The 23,130-nt window shown below is 38.1% G+C and overlaps 1 long non-coding RNA gene across 1 annotated transcript; it reads right to left on the bottom strand.

Annotated features, from left to right (window-relative positions):
- Positions 1-8,080: 8,080 nt before the first annotated feature.
- On the bottom strand, positions 8,081-22,381 carry LOC309510304. The gene is made up of 3 exons (XR_014210302.1): positions 22,274-22,381; positions 8,676-8,708; positions 8,081-8,276 (listed from the first exon to the last, which is right to left on the bottom strand). It is a non-coding gene; the product is annotated as an uncharacterized lncRNA (long non-coding RNA).
- Between the last annotated feature and the right edge of the window lie 749 nt (positions 22,382-23,130).

Raw genomic sequence — 23,130 nt, 5'->3', positions numbered from 1 at the left:
TGAGACTCTGGTAGGGCTTTATTTTGAAATTCTCGTCAGCAAAATAGAGGGAAAACAAACAATATTGACAATATTGTTTATAAAATGTTACTCACCATGTTCATTTATGGTAAATCTGACTGTTCCGTTGCGTTCGCACCACATACTTGATAATCGTGCTGTAAACATTGCCTACGCCAATAGCAGGCGTTTATAATCGTGACGTGCGCCAATGGCAGCTGCAAAGGAGAAGCAATATGGGAAATACCGACTGTTTTAAGGAATAAACGCAGAATTTTTGGTTCTTGTCGTGTTTAACACAATCTACACTCGATCGCGCGAGGATATCCATCGTGAAAAATCGCAGCTTGAATTTTTTTTTAGTTACCATCGAAGTGAAAGACAGGTCCTTTCTGTGGTATAAATACAACGTACAACAAAACTACAACTCCCAGCAGGCCGTTGGGTCCATTGGCTGCGCGCGCACACACACTCAATAAATCAATCAATGACACTTACCCATTAGAAAACGCAAATGCATACGTCCTGGGACGGTAACACCAGTCAAATTAAATCATTCAAGGAAAATACATCTTTGAAGTGCCAATAATATATTTTCACTGCATTTACAATTGCAGAAATAAAGCTATGAGATCGTTATTACAATTAGAAATCAGAAAAAAAAAAAAAAAAAAAAAAAATTTATTTTTTTATTTTTTATATATGTCCAAATAGAAACTGTTATTTAAAATGGTAATAATACATCACAATACTGTAGTTTATAGCCTAGGCTACTATATTTTAATCAAATAAATGCAGGCTGGGGGAGCAGTGCAAGAGACTTATTTCAAAAACATTAAAAAAATCCACCTCACACACACACACACACACAAGTTTCAAGTTTTGAAAAATACAACAACAAACAGTACTTTTGAACGGTACAGTTGGTTTCATTACAACATTTACACTACATTTATTCATTTAACATAACCTTTATTGACTTAGAAAATGAAGAAAATGACAGGCTAATTAATATGTTATATGAATTTGTGTTTCAATATGTGGCATCGTCAGGTTTTCATACCTCAAATTAAAACCCAGTGATGTCTAATGGTAACAAAATAAAAACGAAACTAAGATTATGCCCTGTATCATGAAGAAAACATAGGTTTATTTTGTGTTACATGACACCTATTGGTGTTGCCTATATGAACAGTGCTAATTCAGGTTAAGAATACACTGTGACAGAGGCAAAACAATTTATTAAAATAATAATAACAACAATAACAATAATGATTATGACGACGCATGCAAAACAGAGAGAAAAGACTCAATTCTATTCGAATAATTACACAATACCACTGTTACGTTCCCAATTCATTTTCTAGGGGCAAAAGGGAAAGTAGCTTTAAAGCAAAAATGAACAGCGACAAAGAAAAGTTAACCTATCTGAGTCCCAGCACACAATACACAAAGTAAGATTTCCAATACATTTATTTACAATAAATGATAAATACAGTGCAAAAAGAATCCTAAACAAACAGCTCCAAAAGAAAAAGAAATGAAGCCTGTTCTTCAGGAGCAGGTAAAGCCAAAACAAACAAAAGATCTCACTACCCGGTAGAAGGAACACCTAATTGACCTACAACAATCAACACAAATAAACAACAGAACTCTTACCTTACTTCCTAACTAACAAAAAAAAGGAAAAGAAAATGAGAAAAGAAAAATGGCACCCACTCCCTACTGCTCCAACACTCAACAATGGGCAAGCAATTCAAAGCTGCACACTACAGCCGTAACAACACATTTAAGCGTAACAACACACTTAAGCTTAACATACACCAACAAGAGCAACACTCCAAGTCTGGTAACACAACAGTCTCAGGCCACATTTACACATAGCCGGGTATTTAGAGAAACGAATATTTCTCCCCCTCCGTTTTCAAAAATAACATTGTGCACGCAATATCGTTTTCAAAAAAAGTTGTCGTTTACATCAACCCGCATAAATACAAAGGGGCGGCAGTGTAAGGAGAAGGATAAAGCCATGCAAGCCAATCAGAATCCTCAAAATCGACAACGACGAATAGCACGAGCGACTTCCTGTTCCTTTCAAAACAATAGACATGGCGCGAGGTTCGTTCGTGTGGACAGACAGCGAAGCAAATGCAAACAGGCCAAAAGCGTTTTCACAAAAGTAAAAATGAGTACCACTTTAACAGCATCCATGATCAAATAGTAGCCAAACAAACTCATAGACAGTATGGAACAAACTCTGAAACATAGGGCGCTCACATGACGTAAGCATTTTCTGGCGCATAATGTGACGTTTGAGAACCTAAAACCCCGTTTCTCCCAGTTGACACGGCAACACATAACCGGCGTTTTCAGAAATCTCCACTTTGGCCGGAGTTTTTAGAAATAATCGTTCTCTGGGATAAAAACTGCGTTTTCGTGTAAATGACAGGCCAAAACGCAGGGAAATATCTGCGTTTTCCCATCGTGTAAACGGGGCCTCAGGCTCTTGGGAGAAGAAACCTCTCCCAGTCCCAGTCCCAGTCCCAGTCCCAGTCCCAGTCCCAGTCCCAGTCCCAGTCCCAGTCCCAGTCCCAGTCCCAGTCTCTCTCTCTCTCTCTCCCCCCCGGCTCTGCTTAAATACTGGATCCTCTTGCTATTGATGAGGAACAGCTGGTAGGTCCCATCACCTAGATTAGGACAGGGAGGAGCACAAGAAATTGGACAAAAAAAAAAAAAAAAAAACCTTTTAATATATGTCCAAATAGAAACTGTTATTTAAAATGGTAATAATATATCACAATACTGTAGTTTATAGCCTAGGCTACTATATTTTAATCAAATAAATGCAGGCTGGGGGAGCAGCGCAAGAGACTTATTTCAAAAACATTAAAAAAATCCACCTGACACACACACACAAGTTTCAAGTTTTGAAAAATACAACAACAAACAGTAATATTGTAAAGTATAATAACAATTGAATTTATAATTAGCCTATATAGGATTATGTAATGGTTCACAAAATTCACGGTTCAATCACTGTCTGTTGTTGCATTGAGACTCTGGTAGGGCTTTATTTTGAAATTCTCGTCAGCAAAATAGAGGGAAAACAAACAATATTGACAATATTGTTTATAAAATGTTACTCACCATGTTCATTTATGGTAAATCTGACTGTTCCGTTGCGTTCGCACCACATACTTGATAATCGTGCTGTAAACATTGCCTACGCCAATAGCAGGCGTTTATAATCGTGACGTGCGCCAATGGCAGCTGCAAAGGAGAAGCAATATGGGAAATACCGACTGTTTTAAGGAATAAACGCAGAATTTTTGGTTCTTGTCGTGTTTAACACAATCTACACTCGATCGCGCGAGGATATCCATCGTGAAAAATCGCAGCTTGAATTTTTTTTTAGTTACCATCGAAGTGAAAGACAGGTCCTTTCTGTGGTATAAATACAACGTACAACAAAACTACAACTCCCAGCAGGCCGTTGGGTCCATTGGCTGCGCGCGCACACACACTCAATAAATCAATCAATGACACTTACCCATTAGAAAACGCAAATGCATACGTCCTGGGACGGTAACACCAGTCAAATTAAATCATTCAAGGAAAATACATCTTTGAAGTGCCAATAATATATTTTCACTGCATTTACAATTGCAGAAATAAAGCTATGAGATCGTTATTACAATTAGAAATCAGAAAAAAAAAAAAAAAAAAAAAAAAATTATTTTTTTATTTTTTATATATGTCCAAATAGAAACTGTTATTTAAAATGGTAATAATACATCACAATACTGTAGTTTATAGCCTAGGCTACTATATTTTAATCAAATAAATGCAGGCTGGGGGAGCAGTGCAAGAGACTTATTTCAAAAACATTAAAAAAATCCACCTCACACACACACACACACACAAGTTTCAAGTTTTGAAAAATACAACAACAAACAGTACTTTTGAACGGTACAGTTGGTTTCATTACAACATTTACACTACATTTATTCATTTAACATAACCTTTATTGACTTAGAAAATGAAGAAAATGACAGGCTAATTAATATGTTATATGAATTTGTGTTTCAATATGTGGCATCGTCAGGTTTTCATACCTCAAATTAAAACCCAGTGATGTCTAATGGTAACAAAATAAAAACGAAACTAAGATTATGCCCTGTATCATGAAGAAAACATAGGTTTATTTTGTGTTACATGACACCTATTGGTGTTGCCTATATGAACAGTGCTAATTCAGGTTAAGAATACACTGTGACAGAGGCAAAACAATTTATTAAAATAATAATAACAACAATAACAATAATGATTATGACGACGCATGCAAAACAGAGAGAAAAGACTCAATTCTATTCGAATAATTACACAATACCACTGTTACGTTCCCAATTCATTTTCTAGGGGCAAAAGGGAAAGTAGCTTTAAAGCAAAAATGAACAGCGACAAAGAAAAGTTAACCTATCTGAGTCCCAGCACACAATACACAAAGTAAGATTTCCAATACATTTATTTACAATAAGTGATAAATACAGTGCAAAAAGAATCCTAAACAAACAGCTCCAAAAGAAAAAGAAATGAAGCCTGTTCTTCAGGAGCAGGTAAAGCCAAAACAAACAAAAGATCTCACTACCCGGTAGAAGGAACACCTAATTGACCTACAACAATCAACACAAATAAACAACAGAACTCTTACCTTACTTCCTAACTAACAAAAAACAGGAGAAAATGAGAAAAGAAAAATGGCACCCACTCCCATATATGTGGAAAAACCAAAGAATGTGCAAGGGACAAGAGACTCTTGAACAACATGAACAAATAAATAAATAATCAGTTGTGATTCATCCAGGTAATGTCATCAAAATAAAGTTCACTTCTTCCACAGCACTGTGAATGTTTAATGGGATTTGTTCAATTATAACTATTATACTATTATAATTGTTTGTGTGTTTTTAGCTTTAGCACATAGTGTTTATCTATACTTGATACGCTATATGAACTTACCATAATGAAAGCTATATGAACTCTTCACATTCATGTACAAGACTTTAGAACTGACAGATTGTTTAGTTTCCACACTAACTTTTGAGCAAACATCATGCAATTACGGTTTTTCATTTCCATTTTTCAGTGGTCTGGAAACTGGTTTCAGAATAGATCACATGTATTCTTTGGACCTGTATTTTTGTCCAACATATTGCTATAAATGACCACAGTGATTTCAAGCTTACCAAGAGAAAGCGTGTTCACAGTCAGACTCAAATCAAGAAAAATATTACTTTCTGCTATATATTCTTAAGAAGTATTATCACCTTTTACTGTGTTCAGTGTAATACTTCAGCGATATCTAGTCAGCCATCACAGACAGAAAATCTGAAAATGCATTACTATCAATCCAAAGCTATAAAGATGATGCCATATAACAATATTCCAAATTCAGCCTCTTAGTACAGAAAAAGAGGCCAGAAAAAAGAAACAGTGCTTTTTTTGTTCATTGTTAATTTTAGTTCATCATTCACAGAAAAAAAACACATATGTACATATGATACACGTATTAAGCAAAAGGAGGACACACAAAGCATTTGGCATACTCACTTATTAATCCTCTCAGCATCTTTTATTCTGGGCTTCTCTCTGTGTTGTTATCTCTTCTAATCTGGGCTTCTTCCACTTGTGGCTTTTTCTTCTTTAAAATTCACTTCTTTTTTTTTTTAAACGTCATAGCCTTGACTCACCGATAGGCAATGACTCTGTGATAGGAGTAGTGCACAGAGAGATGAAAATTAATGTTCAGGCAACCTAAAGGATGGATCAGTATCTTGCCAGGTTGTTTACAGTTATTTAAGCATGGTTATACAGGAGTTCACCAAAAAATGTAAATGATGTCATTTATTTATCCTCATGTCAGTGCTAACCTGTATGACTTACTTTCTTTTGTGGAACTCAAAGATATCTTGAGAAATGGTGAAACAACAACAACAAAAAATGAAATATCTTCAATATGAATCAATATGAGGGTGAATAAATTATGACAATTTTTTAGTTTGGGGTGAACTATCCCTTTAATTATACAAGCTGTCATCTAGATGTTGAGTATTTTAAGAGGGTAACAAATTCCTTGGTTTTTGAAATCAACTTAATGTGATATGACAGATGTATGGTAATGATGTATCTTTAAAATAATGATATTTCCTTTGAAATGAAAACATGTAAATTATGGATGATTACAAGAACTGATGAAAAATCAATAACAATCTAAAAAGACTGCCGATGTCATCACGTTACTCTGATGTCATTAAGATATCACACTTTTCTAAGACTATACGAGTTGTCTAAACTATTGCCATTGCTTCATTATATAATCAAATTTAGCATTTATTTTCAGCCTTAATCTTCTAGCAAAAAGAACCTGAGGACTGTACAAACCACAATTTCCATTAAAATGTACAGAGCAAAATGCAAAGCACAGTGGTAAGAGCATTTGAGGTTTATACCCACAGCACGGCAGGATTAGTTCTAATACTGCATAGTGAATGTTAATGAGCATGATTAGGCTGAGTTCAATGGAAAATGTGTTTGAGTAAAAAAAGAAAAAGAAAATGTCTTATTAAGTGGTTGTTGTGGTGAAGCTCTGTGCGCACAAAAGTTAAATGACCTCAGAGAACAAAACCGAAGGTTGACTAATGTTTCAACAACTCTAAATGCTTGCACTATACAATAAATGTTTCAGTTAAAATGGATTTATCCAAATGAATTTCAGTCGCAATACCATAATAAAGCTCCACGAAGGCTTTGATCATAAAGATGATGCTTTATTATTAATTGGTTCTTTTGTTTCAAACATACACTTACTTTTCTCTAGTAGCTACATCCTGTGTCCCTCTGCTGTGTCAGTGAACAATAAGCACTGACAGATGGCTGCGTCTCTGTGGAAATATATTTTTTGTGATGTGTGTATATATATATATATTGAATTGAAATGACAGCTCAGCTACATTTACATTTACATTTACATTTAGTCATTTAGCAGACGCCTTTGTCCAAAGCGACTTACAAATTAGGACTAAATTCAGCGAGTCATCATAAAGAGGCAAAAGCAACAACAACGCAAGAAGTGCTCAAAATACGAAGTTCAGGTATTATTCAGAGTAGCATAAGCCTGATAAGTGATGTTTCAAAGGGAAAGGACATTTTTTTTAATTTATTTTTTTATAAGGTAAAGTGCTCACGGAAGAGATTGGTTTTCAGCTGTTTTTTGAATGTTGTCAGGGATTCTGCATTCCGGATGAGGGTGGGGAGAGCGTTCCACCAGCATGGAACTGTGAATGAGAATGTTCTGGAAAGTGATTTTGTGGCTTTCTGTGATGGAACCACGAGACGTCGCTCGTTGACCGATCGTAGGTGTCTGGTAGGGATGTAGACTCGTAGGAGTGAGTGAAAGTAGGAGGGAGCTGAGCCTGTGATGGATCTGTAAGCAAGCGTCAGTGCCTTGAACTTGATGCGAGCAGCGAGAGGTAGCCAGGGCAGAGAGATGAACAGAGGAGTGACGTGGGCCCTCTTGGGCTCGTTGAAGACAAGACGAGCTGCAGCATTCTGGATCATCTGTAGGGGTTTGGTTGCACATGCTGGAAGTCCAGCCAGAAGAGCATTGCAGTAGTCAAGCCTAGAGATGACCAGGGCCTGGACGATAAGTTGTGTTGCATGCTCAGTTAGGAAAGGCCTGATCTTCCTGATGTTGTGCAGTGCAAACCTGCATGATCGAGCTGTCTTTGAAATGTGATCTGTGAAGGTCAGCTGGTCATCAAACGTTACTCCAAGATTTCTGACCGATCTTGATGGGGTGATTAATGATGACTCTAGCTGGATGGTGAAGTCGTGCTGTAGAGACGGATTGGCAGGGAGGACGAGAAGCTCAGTCTTTGCCAGGTTGAGCTGCAGGTGATGTTCCTTCATCCATGTGGAGATGTCTGCCAGACAGCTTGAGACCCGTGCAGCTACTGTGGGATCATCTGGTTGAAAGGAAGAAGACGAAATAAACTTGCGTTTTAAACTACTTAGAACACTATCTAAGGCTGCATCGAAAGGTAACTTTGCGTCTGATGCTATGTTGGATCCATAGATATAAAGAAACTGCTTCGGTGTGTCGCATAGACGTCGTCATCGTCTTGCTGCTCCCTCCCCGTTCTGTGATTGGTTCCCTTTTTGAGGGGAAAATCTGGTCCATGGTGTCCAGGCTGCCTAGCAGCGTGAATAAAATCATGCTGCGCACAAGGCAGAATGGGGAAACCCAGGCTACATTAGAGACTCATTTCCCGCTGATTTTACGTGCGAGCCCTGTGAGGGATACTGCACGTATGGATTTCATACAAAAGGCTTTTCTCACTTTTAAATACGCAACTTCCACAATGAATAGGCCTCCGATTACGTGATGAATTTAGAATTTAAACTGCATATTTCAAAAAGGCTGCTGATATACAGTAGCTAGTTTAATTTCAACTAAGGATTAGTTACCGGCTAGCTGTGGCTATTTAATGTTTCACAGAATAAATACGTTACCCCTCACACTTCCATATCAAAGACTGTATGTTGAACAGTGAAATTAGCTTGCTGCTACCACCACAACTTATTAAAAATATAGGTAAACATTCATATTAACTTACCATAAAACACTGCCTGCTCCGAGTGGCGTGCTCCTCGAGTCAGATGTGAAGAATCCAGAAAGTTCCGCAAAGAATGAAAAAGTAACCCAATTACTATTTGTGAATGACCCTTACAACTCATTTTACCCAGCATGAGCAACCCAATAATGTGTTTACAGTACCCCAAACAACCCAACATTTTGACATAGCACAATCAACCTAACAATTTGTTTACAGAAACAACCCAGCATTTTTTTGAGTGTGGGGTCGAACCCCTGTCATTAAGAGCAAACCGACACTGCTGCCCGTGCAAGCATACCAATGCCCTATTGAAGGTTGTAAGTTTGCTGGGAAATCTAATGTATTTCACAGACATGAATGTAAACAGAGGCTAAAATCATACCCACATATGATAAAGGAAAAAGGGGGATACACGCGCCCAATAAAGAAATAAAAAATATGACACGATAAAAGTCCAAACACTAGTCCTAACAACGTTAGAAAAACAAAACCCGATCATTCAGATCGACAATCTACTACATAAGTCTTTCCATCTACTTCATTAGATGGGCTGAACTTTGAAGAAAAGGGAGTGGCTGATTATAATATTATACAAAACACCGCTTTTTACGGCGTCTTTGTCAGACAGAAGCGCCGCAAATTACGGCGCACTATGGATGGCCTGCGGCATCAGAAACGGCGTCATTGGCTGTATGAATAAAACGCAGATAATGACGGCGATTTTGCTTTGCAAACGCCGTAATTTGCGGCGTTTGTACCACAGAAAAAAACGCGAATGAAAGGCGTTTGGTTAGTGGCGAAATTTGACCCTTTTGGCGTCCCATACAGTCGAGGCTGCAGGAGCTGCGGTCAAGACGTGCAGCTGAAATGGAGGTTTGTTTATTATTGGTCAAGATGTCATTTTAGATACATTCAGCCTTTCCCCCAATATATATATATATACTAACACATTGTTTTGCGTTGTAGGTAAAACTGCATTCCCTGGAGTCTGTGCAGAAGGACAGGCTGTTGAATACAATCCAAGGTTGCCAGGTCTTATGTTTGATGTGATGGCCATGTTTGAGGTATCCCAGAGCCCTGACCCTGTTGGAGATGTCCTGCATTGGTGCACTTGCACCAATTGCAGACAGAAAAATGGACACAGACCTGGAAAGGCTTTGCTGTCACCAGATACCTGCAAATTGCATAAGCAACATGGCACACATGGAGTTCTATGTGTTGAATGAGGGGGTGTTGCGGCTGGCCCGTGCGGCCTGGAATAACATTTTTGCTGTTGATGACAGCCAGGAGCCGGGTGTAGAACAGCGTCAATATAGACATGCCGCCTACAGACAGTTTGTGCTGTGGCAGCATGGCCAGAGTGCGAATTACCCCACCATAATTGGGGGGTACTGCTCCTTCACTTCTTCTATGACCATCATGGTCCACTACCATATCAATCCCCACCGTGATCGCCAAGTGCAACATGTGTTGTGCAACACACATACAAGGTCTAAACATGCGACAAACTGATAATCAGTAGGCTACAGAATATCTCATTGTTATTATATATCCAAAAGAGAACTGTTTTGATCAACTCCCAAAAGTTAGAAGTTAAGTGCACTGAAATACCATTCTAATTACTAGTAAAAGTAATACCTTTACAAGAAGCCTATTGCCTATTTCAGGTTTTTTTCCTGGCTCAAAATGAGGCGGAGGTGGTAAAATCATAATAATGTATTTTAATAATAAGATAATTAAATGTGTATTTTTTTGTAGATCATCATATAGCCTAATATGTTTACCACATTTTTTGTTGGTGGAGCTTGGTATCTCTAGGGGGTTCGGGGGGTTCTCATGCAGATATCTGCATCTGATCATCACATTACAATTATTCAAATTCTTAGTGTTAAGCATGATAATATGGTAACATATCACACTTAAAATAAAAGTTCTTCTTTTGGCAAAATTACATTTCCTTAAAGGGGTGGTTCGGGATTTTTGACATCGGACCTCATTTTTATGTCAGCCTGGTTGTTATTCATCAGTGGAGACATTTTTTTTTTTGTAAATGATCCAGTCCTTATATTTGAATAGTTAGCCGATGCTAGGCTAGCGCGAGTCAATGGTATATGTTAGCCAGCCATTAAAAAACGTTTTACCCACTCCACAGTGCACCAAACGCAAATCAATTATAACACTAGACTATCGATGCAAATGTCCGTTGAGATAATAATGTTAGAAATCAAACTTACCTTTCATCTCAATGATCCCAAAGGAACTAGTTTCTCAGCAGCTGCGGAATTTTACTTTGCTCCGGTTAGTAATGCGGCAAAAAGTAAACACAGAACAGAAGCGCACTACAGTCGTTACATCCAGCTAACGTTAGCTAGCATTCCTCAGCAATATCAAAGTCGCGGCAGGTAAATACACTTGCGTCATGAGTGTACCGGCTCACTCGGTTGCCTAGGTAATCAATATCACTCCGCTGCTGCTGTAGACAAGGCTTATGATTACAGGGAACAAATTATAACTAATGCAATGTGATGAAAAGGTAAGTTTGATTTCTAACATTATTCTCTCAACAGACATATACATCGATAGTCTAGTGTTATAATTGATTTGCGTTTGGTGCACTGTGGAGTGGGTAAAACGGTTTTTAATGGCTGGCTAACATATACCATTGACTCGCGCTAGCCTAGCATCGGCTAACTATCCAAATATAAGGACTGGATCATTTAAAAAAAAAAAAATGTCTCCACTGATGAATAACAACCAGGCTGACTTAAAAATGAGGTCCGATGTCAAAAATCCCGAACCACCCCTTTAATAGCCTAAACACACTCTAAACAAAAATGGTGCTAAATAGCACTAAAAGTGGTTAATTGGCTTGTAATCATAGGGGAACCACTTTAAGTGCCATATAGCACCTATCTTTAAAGGTGCTATACAGCACCTTTGTCAAATGGTGCTATGTAGAACCATAAGAGGTAACATAACAAAAATGGTGCTCAACAGTACCCAACAGTGGTTCTTTGGCTCGTAATAATAGGGGAACCTCTTTTGGTACTATATGGCACTTAATTTTCTTTGAGGCTCGCGCTCGCTCACGTCAAGTCAAGTCAAGTCAAGTCAAGTCAAGTTTATTTGTATAGCCTAATACAGATCCCTGCGGCACTCCATAGTTTAATGGAGTTATGATCGATTTTTCTCCATTTAAATAGACAAAATGGTAGCGGTCAGATAGGTATGATTTGAACCAGCTTAGTGCTTGTCCTTGAACACCAGTATAATTTTGTAGTCGATCTAAGAGTATTGTGTGATCTATAGTATCGAATGCAGCACTAAGATCAAGTAAAACTAGTATTGAGATACAGCCTTGGTCAGAAGCTAAAAGTAAATCATTTGTGATTTTAACGAGCGCAGTTTCAGTGCTATGATGCGGTCTGAATCCAGACTGAAACTTTTCATAGATATCATTTTGTTGCAAGAAAGAGCCCATGAGCGGACGCCACTTTTTCTAATATTTTAGACATAAATGGAAGATTTGAAATGGGTCTATAATTTGCTAGATTATTATGGTGGTGAAATGAATGTGCAACAGCATGAAGCCACCCCGTCTCCAGACCCAGAGTTGTTTCACAATATCCACATAGTGATCTCATTCAAGAAGGTAGTTTTATTTACAAATTAGGCAAAAGAAAAAGAGAGGTATCAAATTCAGAAGGGGGTATAGCCAAAACAACAAACATAATCAATCTTACTCATTAATCAAACTACCTAAACTAAAAGAAAAGAAAACAAAAGTACAGCAAAATAAGCTAACTCCCTTGCTAGCATAAACAGGAGAAAAAAGAATGATTCAAAATAAAGGCACCCACCTCCCTACTAACCCCAGAAAATAAAGAAATAAATGATTAAGTAACGAGCTTCAAATAAACCAAAAGAAAATGATACATTAAGTCAATCAATGATTAACCATTAAAGGTAACACTCACTTCTGCCTTTAAAGTCTCAATCAGGAAGTGCAACAGAAAAAGACTAAAAAGAGAAAACTACTTCACTAAGTAGTACACACAATATGAGGTAGAGATACACTGTTCACTACTGGCTTCAACAAAGTCTCAGGTCTGGGGTTGAAGATGGGACCTCATTATTGCTGCTGCTGCACAGTCAAGCCACCACCAACACAGCTCTGATGGTGTTTGCAGTTTAAATACTCCCAGCATCCAATCACAGCAGGCCACTGATTATCTGTACCAGGTGGAACCATTTCTCCTATTAACAGAGACAGGGATAGAGAAAAAAAAGAAAGCAGCACAGCTGAGCACACACAAACAGAACCTTACGGCTCTGGACGTAACACCCCCGCCACCAAAGACTATAACCGCCCACTGGTTATAAGTCAACATACTAATTCACCAATCATCAAAACATTAACTGTCTAAAGAATGAACTCTGGACAGGGCATCGGCAATGATGTTGTCACTTCCTTTCTTGTGCCGGATGTCAAGATGGTATTCCTGCACAATTAAAGACCACCGCATTAAACGTTGATTAGTGTTAGACATGCGAGTTAAGAACACCAATGGATTATGGTCTGTATAAACCAAAATAGGGCCATCACTTCCACCCAGATAAACTTCAAAATTTTGAAGGGCTAGTAACAAAGCTAGCGCTTCCTTCTCAATTACACTGTAATTTCGCTGACAGTTAGTGAATTTCTTTGAGAAAAAAGATACAGGATGGTCAATTCCTGCTCCATCCTCCTGAATCAGGACTGCTCCGGCTCCTGCAGCGCTGGCATCCACCTGTAGTTTGAAAGGCCGTGAGAAATTAGGAGCAGAGAGAACAGGTGCAGTACAGAGGAGATCTTTGGCAGCATTGAATGCATCCATGCACTCTGAAGTCCACACAAACTTCCTGGATGCACTCAAAAGATCAGTGAGAGGAGAAACAATAGCAGCAAAATTCTTGCAAAAGCTTCGATAGTAGCCACTCATTCCTAAAAAACGGCGCAACTCACGTTTATTAGTGGGCTTGGGAAACTCAACAATGGCAGCTATCTTGGCTTCTATAGGTCTTACTTGTCCTTGGCCAACACATTTACCAAGATAAGTAACGGTTGCTTTGGCAAATTCGCATTTAGCCAAATTCAGAGTCAGAGATGCTCTCCTCAACCGTCCAAAAACCACATTTAACTTTTCAAGGTGTTCCTCCCAAGTGTCAGAGTATATCACAACATCATCCAAATATACCTCAACATTGGTCACTTCTGACAAAACTCTGTTCATGAGCCGCTGGAACGTAGCCGGTGCATTTCGCATCCCGAAAGCCATGACCGAGTATTGTAGAAAAGAATCAGGTGTGACAAATGCAGATATTTCAGAGGCACGAGAAGTCAGCGGGACCTGCCAGTACCCTTTTAGTAGATCTAATTTAGTAACATAATGAGCAGCACCAACTTTGTCAACACAATCTTCCATTCTTGGAAGAGGAAAAGAGTCTGGTCTGGTCACAGCATTAACTTTACGATAGTCAGTGCAGAATCTGAATGTAGAGTCAGGCTTCGGCACTAGAATGCATGGTGAACTCCATGGACTTTGACTGCGAGTTGCCAAACCATTCTCTAACAAATATGTTACCTCAGATTTCATGACGACTCGTTTCTTTGGATTTATTCTATATGGATGTTGTTTAATGGGCTGGCTATCTCCTACATCAATGTCGTGACACAGTAAGGTAGTCTGGGAAGGAACATCAGAGAAAAGGTCAGAATAGGTAACAATTAAGTTACTAACTGCTTTACTCTGTTTTTCTGCTAAGTAGGAGAGATAGGATTGCAGATCACTCAGAATAACTGAATTCTGCAAGCGGGCACACAAAGTTTGAGCATCTTTGGCTATCAATCCATCCTCCTCCAAACAATCAATAGGTAACAGAACTGCTGCAGACACAGGTTTAACAGGAACATCTGGATTTGCATTTCTTATGGTGTATGTTTTCAACATGTTTACATGACACACTCTGCTCTTACGTCGCCGCTCAGGAGTGCAAACAACATAGTTGGTATCACTAAGTTTTCTCTCAATGATGTAAGGACCAGAGAACTTAGCTTGCAAGGCTGTTCCAGACACAGGAAGTAGGGCCAGAACGGATTCACCTGGCTGAAACTCACGCCTCACACTTTTGTGGTCAAAACGAGTTTTCATCTTCTCTTGAGACTCCACCAGATGAGTCCGAGCTAACTGACAAGCTTGGTGAAGACGTTCCTTGAAAGAAGTCACATACTCCAGTACAGAGACAGGTGCAGAAGTCTGTGCAAGCAACTGTTCACTCAGTAACCTTAGTGGGCCTCTCACGGTATGGCCAAACACCAATTCTGCAGGACTGAATCCGAGTGATTCCTGAACACTTTCTCTTATTGCAAACATCATTAAAGGTAGACCTTCCACCCAATCTCTACCAGTCTCTGTGCAAAATCTTCGGAGCATAGCTTTAAGAGTCTGGTGAAATCTCTCCAATGCACCCTGAGACTCTGGATGGTATGCACTCGCTAATTGATGTTTAACTCCCAATTCACTCAGCATCTGTGAAAACACTTTTGATGTGAAATTCGAACCCTGATCAGATTGAATAATCTTAGGCAAACCAAAGAGAGAACAGAAGCGAATTATCTCTTTAACCACAGATTTAGCTTTTATCGTGCGGAGAGGAATTGCTTCTGGATAGCGAGTCGCGGTGCACATGATGGTTAAAATATACTGATGCCCAGATTTAGACTTAGGTAAGGGACCTACACAATCTACAAGCAGCCTTTCAAATGGTTCATGAAGAACAGGAATCGGTTTTAGAGGAGCTACTGGAATGGTCTGATTTGGTTTCCCCACTAACTGGCATACATGACATGAACGGACAAATGTAGAAACTGCAGACTTCAACCCAGGCCAAAAAAAGTATTTAGTGATTCGATGGAATGTTTTCGTTACTCCTAAATGTCCTGCTAGAACATTCTCATGAGCTAGCTCTAGTACATGGTGTCGATAATCAGTTGGTAACACAATCTGGCGAACCTCTTGCCACTTTGCATCACAATGCAGAGGTTTCCACTTACGCATCAGAATTCCATCTTCCCAAAAGTACGCAATTCTAGCTTTAGGTATTTGACTGCAATCTACTACAGCATCTCTACAAGTAGCCAGGGAAGGATCAGTAATCTGTGCAGCAGCTAACTCCACCTTACCTATTTTCAATGTGATTTTTGGTAACTCAGGGGATTCAATGTTTTCTAACTCAACCTTAGATGTAACTTTTGTCACCCTCTCTATATCCTCAGGTTGAGAAAACAACACAGTATCTGAAAGATCTGAAACATCACCAAATTTCAGTGACTGAGCTCGTGTTACAGCACAGGCAGGGAATACAGATCGATACTGAGTCGCAAGTTCAGATACTTCAGTAGTAATAGGTTCATGAGTAACAATAGGACGAGGAAAGACTTTGCCACCGGCAAGATCATTTCCTAGAATGAAATCAACCCCATCTACAGGTAACTGTGAACATACCCCCAGCGTCACTAAACCAGTAACAAGTTCCGATTTCAAATACACTTGATGAAGAGGAACATTGACACAAACCATTCCAAAACCACGAACTAGCACATCAGTACCCGTATAAGACTCAGCAGAAAAAGGAAGCCTATCTTCTAAAATAAAAGACTGTGCAGCCCCAGTATCCCTTAGAATCCTTAACTGTCTTTCCTCTGACTCAGATGAAAGAGAGACAGTACCAGTACAAATAAATGGCTGATAAGTGGTAGCATTCACATCATATGTGTTTGGAAACGATTGCACAAGCGCCACACTTTTGGACTTGGAAGCAGAATTTTTTTGCTTCCACGCCTTACATTCCGAAATTAAGTGATTGGGGTCAAGGCAAAAAAAACATGCTCGCCCATCACCTGCACGTTTAGGACTCAATTTACGTTGTGAACTATAGTCTTGACCGGTGTTAGTATTACGACGAGGTGATCGGAAAACTTCAGAGCTTCCCCCCATGGAAGGCTGGCTTTTGTACGATCGGGTTCCTGAAAACACATTTCGATGCGTTAACACAAATTCATCGGCTGCAATAACAGCGTCAGCTAGAACCTGCACTTTTTGTTCGTTAAGATATACAACAACGTTTTCTGGTGCACACGTTTTAAAGTCTTCCAGCAGGATCAACTCCTGAAGCTGCTCAAAGGTTGTGATCCCACTGGAAAGACACCACTTATCAAATAGTGTTTTCTTCTCTCTGGCAAATTCAACATATGTCTGTCTGGCTGATTTCACATGCGATCGGAATTTCTGACGATACGCCTCAGGCACTAATTCATATGCTCTCAAAACCGCCGTCTTAACTACATCGTAATCGAGAGCTTGCTCGATTGGCAATGCAGCCGAGACCTCTTGTGCCTTACCTACAAAATTACTTTGCAAAAGTAGCACCCACATGTCTTTAGGCCATCTCAGCTTGGCAGCTATACGCTCAAATGCTGTAAAATACGAGTCTACTTCAGTTTCTCTGAACGATGGTACCAAACGAATGAATTTACCTACATCAAAATCAGGAGGGGAGTCAAACGGAGAATCAGAGGAGTTACACCTTGAGTTTTGAACAGAATCCACTTCTGGCATTTTCACTAATGACACAGAAGGTAATCTGGATTGAGGCAATGGAATGGGCCTACGCAGCTTTAAAGCTTCTATCTCTAACCTACGCAGTTCGATATCACGATCTCCTTTCACTTCTACCATACGCAACTTAATACGCTCTGCCTCACATTCTTCCTGTTTTAGCTTCAATTCAATCTCCTTTAATTTAATGGCTAGTAATGGCTCAGAACAAGCATCTTTGGGCTCCATATTAGGATTAGAATCAGAAACCGCAGACCCCACCACAGCATCGGACTCTACCCCAACGATACCCTCCTCATCTGGTGGTACTAGAACGCCAGTTTTAACTAGCTCTCCAAATAACTCCTCCTTGATTACCTGTTTACTCGCTTCTTTTGGAATATTAATATGAAAGAAATCTGCTATTTCAATTAAATCCTTCTTTCGGCAACGATCATATACTTCCCAAGAAGGATATAATGTGAATGAAACTAGATCAAATTCCATATCCTACACAGACGACTCCTCCCTCATCAAAAGTGAATCAGCCAGGCAAACAAATGTGAACAATGCAAAAAGAATGAACACTTACCTCAAAGAGTTGTCACACACAAAGTAGACAAGTTTGCGATACTACAAGTCAACAAAGGGACGAGCCCCCATTTACTGTTACGTTTTCCTGATTGGTCTAGGGGAGGAATGAAACAGTAAAAATGGATGGTGGTGAAATGAATGTGCAACAGCATGAAGCCACCCCGTCTCCAGACCCAGAGTTGTTTCACAATATCCACATAGTGATCTCATTCAAGAAGGTAGTTTTATTTACAAATTAGGCAAAAGAAAAAGAGAGGTATCAAATTCAGAAGGGGGTATAGCCAAAACAACAAACATAATCAATCTTACTCCTCATTAATCAAACTACCTAAACTAAAAGAAAAGAAAACAAAAGTACAGCAAAATAAGCTAACTCCCTTGCTAGCATAAACAGGAGAAAAAAGAATGATTCAAAATAAATGGCACCCACCTCCCTACTAACCCCAGAAAATAAAGAAATAAATGATTAAGTAACGAGCTTCAAATAAACCAAAAGAAAATGATACATTAAGTCAATCAATGATTAACCATTAAAGGTAACACTCACTTCTGCCTTTAAAGTCTCAATCAGGAAGTGCAACAGAAAAAGACTAAAAAGAGAAAACTACTTCACTAAGTAGTACACACAATATGAGGTAGAGATACACTGTTCACTACTGGCTTCAACAAAGTCTCAGGTCTGGGGTTGAAGATGGGACCTCATTATTGCTGCTGCTGCACAGTCAAGCCACCACCAACACAGCTCTGATGGTGTTTGCAGTTTAAATACTCCCAGCATCCAATCACAGCAGGCCACTGATTATCTGTACCAGGTGGAACCATTTCTCCTATTAACAGAGACAGGGATAGAGAAAAAAAAGAAAGCAGCACAGCTGAGCACACACAAACAGAACCTTACGGCTCCGGACGTAACAATCTAATTGTGGTTTCTTAATGAGAGGTTTTATAACTGCCAGTTTAAATGTTCTTGGAACATGACCTAAAGATAAAGACGAGTTAATAATATTGAGGAGAGGCTCTTCCACTACAGGTAACACTTCTTTCAGTAGTTTAGTTGGTATAGGATCTAATAAACATGTTGTTGTTTTAGATGAAGTGATAAGTTTATTTAACTCTTTTTGTTCTATAGTTGTAAAGCACTGTAATTGTTCTTGCGGGGTGATAATTGAAGCTGAATTATAAGGCGCGATTGAAGATTGAACGTTTACAATTGTGGTTCTGATGCTTTCTATTTTCTCAGTGAAGAAGTTCATGAAATCATTACTACTGAACTGTAACGGGATATTTTGTTCGGGTGACGTCTGTTTATTTGTTAGTTTAGCCACGGTGTTAAATAAAAACCTTGGATTGTTTTGGTTGTTTTCTATTAGTTTGCGGAGGTGCTCAGCCCTGGCCGCTTTTAGGGCCTTTTTATAACGTGACATACTGTCTTTCCACGCGATTCTAAAGACCTCTATATTAGTTTGTTTCCATTTACGCTCTAAAATACGGGTTTCTCTCTTTAAAACATGCGTAGTATTGTTATACCATGGTGCTTTATTTTTCTCTCTGACCTTTTTTAATTTAATAGGTGTAGTGGCCGTTTGTCAAAAACAAAAAAAAAAAACAAAAAAAAAAAACATTAATTAAACTTAAATCAAACTTCAAACGACAACCTTTATAGCACCCTGGGCAGGTGATGCACGCAGGCAAGAAATGAGTCCAATTCCAGGCTGATTCAAAGTTGTGGCTGATTTATTTTCCCAACGGAGCAAACAATACAGCATCTCTCGCGCTGGTAAAAAACCATATGCCCATCACCCAGGTGCTCCAGATCACCTCCTACTTCCTACCTATATTCACCTTTACCTGTGCACACTACTGCCCTCAGGTGTCTAAATCAAAACATTGTAGTTAATAAACTAACCAAAAAATAAAGACTAAACATATAAATAAAACAATTAACTAAACAAACAACAAAATAATATTACCAAAATATATTACTAATGTGGGAAAAATTATAATGATAAACAAATCAATTAACAAAATTACCACTACTGAAAGCAAACTAATGTAGCTCCAACAATAGGTGCAACCACATCCAATGTTCTAGAGAGAATGGTGCTCATAGTGCTAGTTAGTTCTTCTAGTTCATCTGTTTGTTTGGGTTCAGGCAGCAGCTGAGACAGATTAGATAAGCAATTTGAGAAATTATCTATGGTGGATGGGAGGATTGTTCTGCCTGGTTGATAACGCGACGCCGCATGACATATTACAGCAGTACGTAATATGCAAGTTACCATGTAGTGATCAGTGACTTCATCACTTTGTGGAATGATATCTATATCGGTTGGATCGGTTCCATGTGATATAATTAAATCGAGTGTATGATTAAGACGATGTGTTGGTCCGGTGACGTTTTGCTTGACCCCAAATGAATTTAATAAATCTGTAAACGCAGCTCCTAACGCATCATTTGGATTATCTACGTGTATGTTAAAATCTCCAACAATTAATGCTTTATCGACATTGACTAATAGGTCTGAGAGAAAATCTGCAAACTCTTTTATGAAATCAGCGTAAGGCCCTGGCGGTCTATATACGGTAGCCAAGGCTAGAGATAATAGGGATGTTTTTCTAACATCTAAGAGCGTAACATTTTGTACAAGTACTTCAAATGAAATAAACTTATAACCCGTTTTCTGAGTAACATTTAGAATATCTTTATAAATGGTTGCAACACCTCCGCCACGACCAATCACGTGCACCTGACATGCACAGTCACACTAATCGGCGCGTACGTTTTTATTTAATTATATATTTATTTACTATGATTTTTTTTTTTTTTTTTTCAAAATGACAGAATTCAACAACAAGTTCTTGACACATTTTCAAATTGTGTAAGTATAAATTTAAACACGTTTTTAAACATAACTTCTCTAGTCACTCATTTGTTTAGCCTAATTATTTGACTAGGCCTACACAAATAACAAAAAGCAGTTAATATATGAATATAGCTTTTTATTTAAGTTTGTGACAATTTCAGTAGGCTATATATCTGACTTCACATCCACACAAATTTTTTCTGTGGTCAAAAAGTCTTGTGTGGGGGCCCTGGAATATATATAGGCGGGACTTGTATTCAGGAAAATCACTATATTTTAATGTCGTTTTTCTAATCCTATCACCAACTAAACTAAGAGACTAAAGAGAGCCTTTAAATAACTGTAGGTGCTTAACAGGTTTTTTGTATGGTAATGGTGCCATATAGCACCTTAACCACCCCAAAGAACCGCTAAAGAACCGCTGAAGAACCAAACTGGGCTTAACAGGTTCTTTAAATGGTAGTGGTGCTATATAGCACCTTAACCACCGCAAAGAATCCCTGAAGAACCGCTGAAGAACCATTTTTTTTTTTAGTGTGCAGAGGCTTTACTCCCTTCAAGCTTAAATTGTCAATGTTTCATTACATCACTGTTTGAAAACACTCAGAATAATTTGTTGTACCTTTATAAAGGGCATTTTCCCCTAATTTTATTAAATGTATGCTCCATCTTTCATTTCAAATTCTTAAATTTGATAAATATATTCAATTAAAATAATTAGACACTAGGCTGTTACCAATAAAATTTAATAATTTACATTGAAAAATTATAACTGTATTAAATTAGATTATTTTAAATATTTTTGAATATACAAATAAGGAATGTTGAAAAGAATGATACTTTATGAAACTAGCGTTTTATCATTCAACGTTGACACTTGCTTGAGAAGTTGAAGTCGTTCTCTATCTCCGTTGCTTCTACCCACGGTGGTTAAAAATGGAACGGTCCACAATAGGGGGGTCTGAAATCGCTTTACATTAAAATGTTCCTACAGTGAAAATAGGAGTTGACTTGTATTGTATTGTAACTGTAATTATATTTTTTCACAATATCAGAAAAATGATCTGACCCCCCCCAAAACTGATATTTCTGTCCCCCTGTGTTTTGGAGCACACTAGCTTATAACAGTGGCTGACATATTCATCCTAAAAGCCAAACATCTTTAAATAGGGCACTATTTGAGGGAACAGCCCGAAACTATTGTGGACGTTATTGAGAGCACTTATTCAATCTCACATTCAATCCCACTACAGGACCTGTGTTCTAGAAATAAATGATATATTGATATGAGGGTGGGTAGGTAGGCAGGCATAGATTCAGAGGCATAAGGTACTGTAAATATTACAAACAATAATAAAACAATGCATTGACATTTACTTTTTACTTTTGATACTTAAGTACTTTTAAAAACAAGTACTTCTGTACTTTTACTCAAGTAAAAATCAGTCTTTTCAACTTTTACTTGTAACTGAGTAATATTTGACCAGAAGTATCTGTAACTTACTTTGTCCATCTCTGGGCAGCGGATCCTGATCACGGTCATCAGAATCGGGCCTCCAAACCTCCCGACCAGCCGTCTGGCAGAAAGCAGCTCTCCTGGATCTGGAGTGCTCTAAGGATGGAATATTTCACATATCACATAACGTTAGTTTAATCATAATCAATAATCAATGTCTGTGGTCAATTACAGATTTTTACTTCAGTTAAGTTACTCAAATTAAATTCAAGTTTATTTCACATGCAATGAATCAAATAAATGGGATCAAATGGGATCAGTCAGTCATGGTACAACACACCATACAAAATTAAGTAAAAATTAAAGCACTCACTTCCTCTTCCACCCATCATGTGATTACGAGCCATCGCCAACCTGCAAGAAAATCAGTACAAAATACAAGACAATACAATACAATACAAATCTCCTCAGAAATAACGTTACTGTTTCATTTCATTAGCCTCCAGACTTGCTTAAAAAAAAAAAAAACAGAACCATTAACGCTATTTTTGTGACAGTAACGTCATATAATATATAATATTATAATATTGAAAGTATTGATTTTAGAAATATATCTTATTACGTATGGTATACATAACATATTGTGCTTTTTATTTATTTAGTTAAATTACAAACATTTCAAGTAGCCTACAATGCAACAAAAAACAAAATGAATACAAGGCACTGTAAATACAATTCAAAATGTATAAACCAAAGAATAACAACAACTAAAGTATAAATGTACATAATAATAATAAAATAAATAATAAATAATAAATACAGAAATTAAAGTTTATAATATCAGGGCAGTTATATGTATTTGAAAAGCTTTAAAATTTGTATTGTTTTTATAAGCTTTTTGTTTT

Source organism: Leuciscus leuciscus, assembly GCF_965113295.1.
Source record: "Leuciscus leuciscus genome assembly, contig: SUPER_11_unloc_9, whole genome shotgun sequence".
NCBI classification, from domain to species: Eukaryota; Metazoa; Chordata; class Actinopteri; order Cypriniformes; family Leuciscidae; genus Leuciscus; species Leuciscus leuciscus.
Note: the sequence above shows the minus strand (reverse complement) of the source record. Positions and strands in the feature narration are given on the sequence as shown.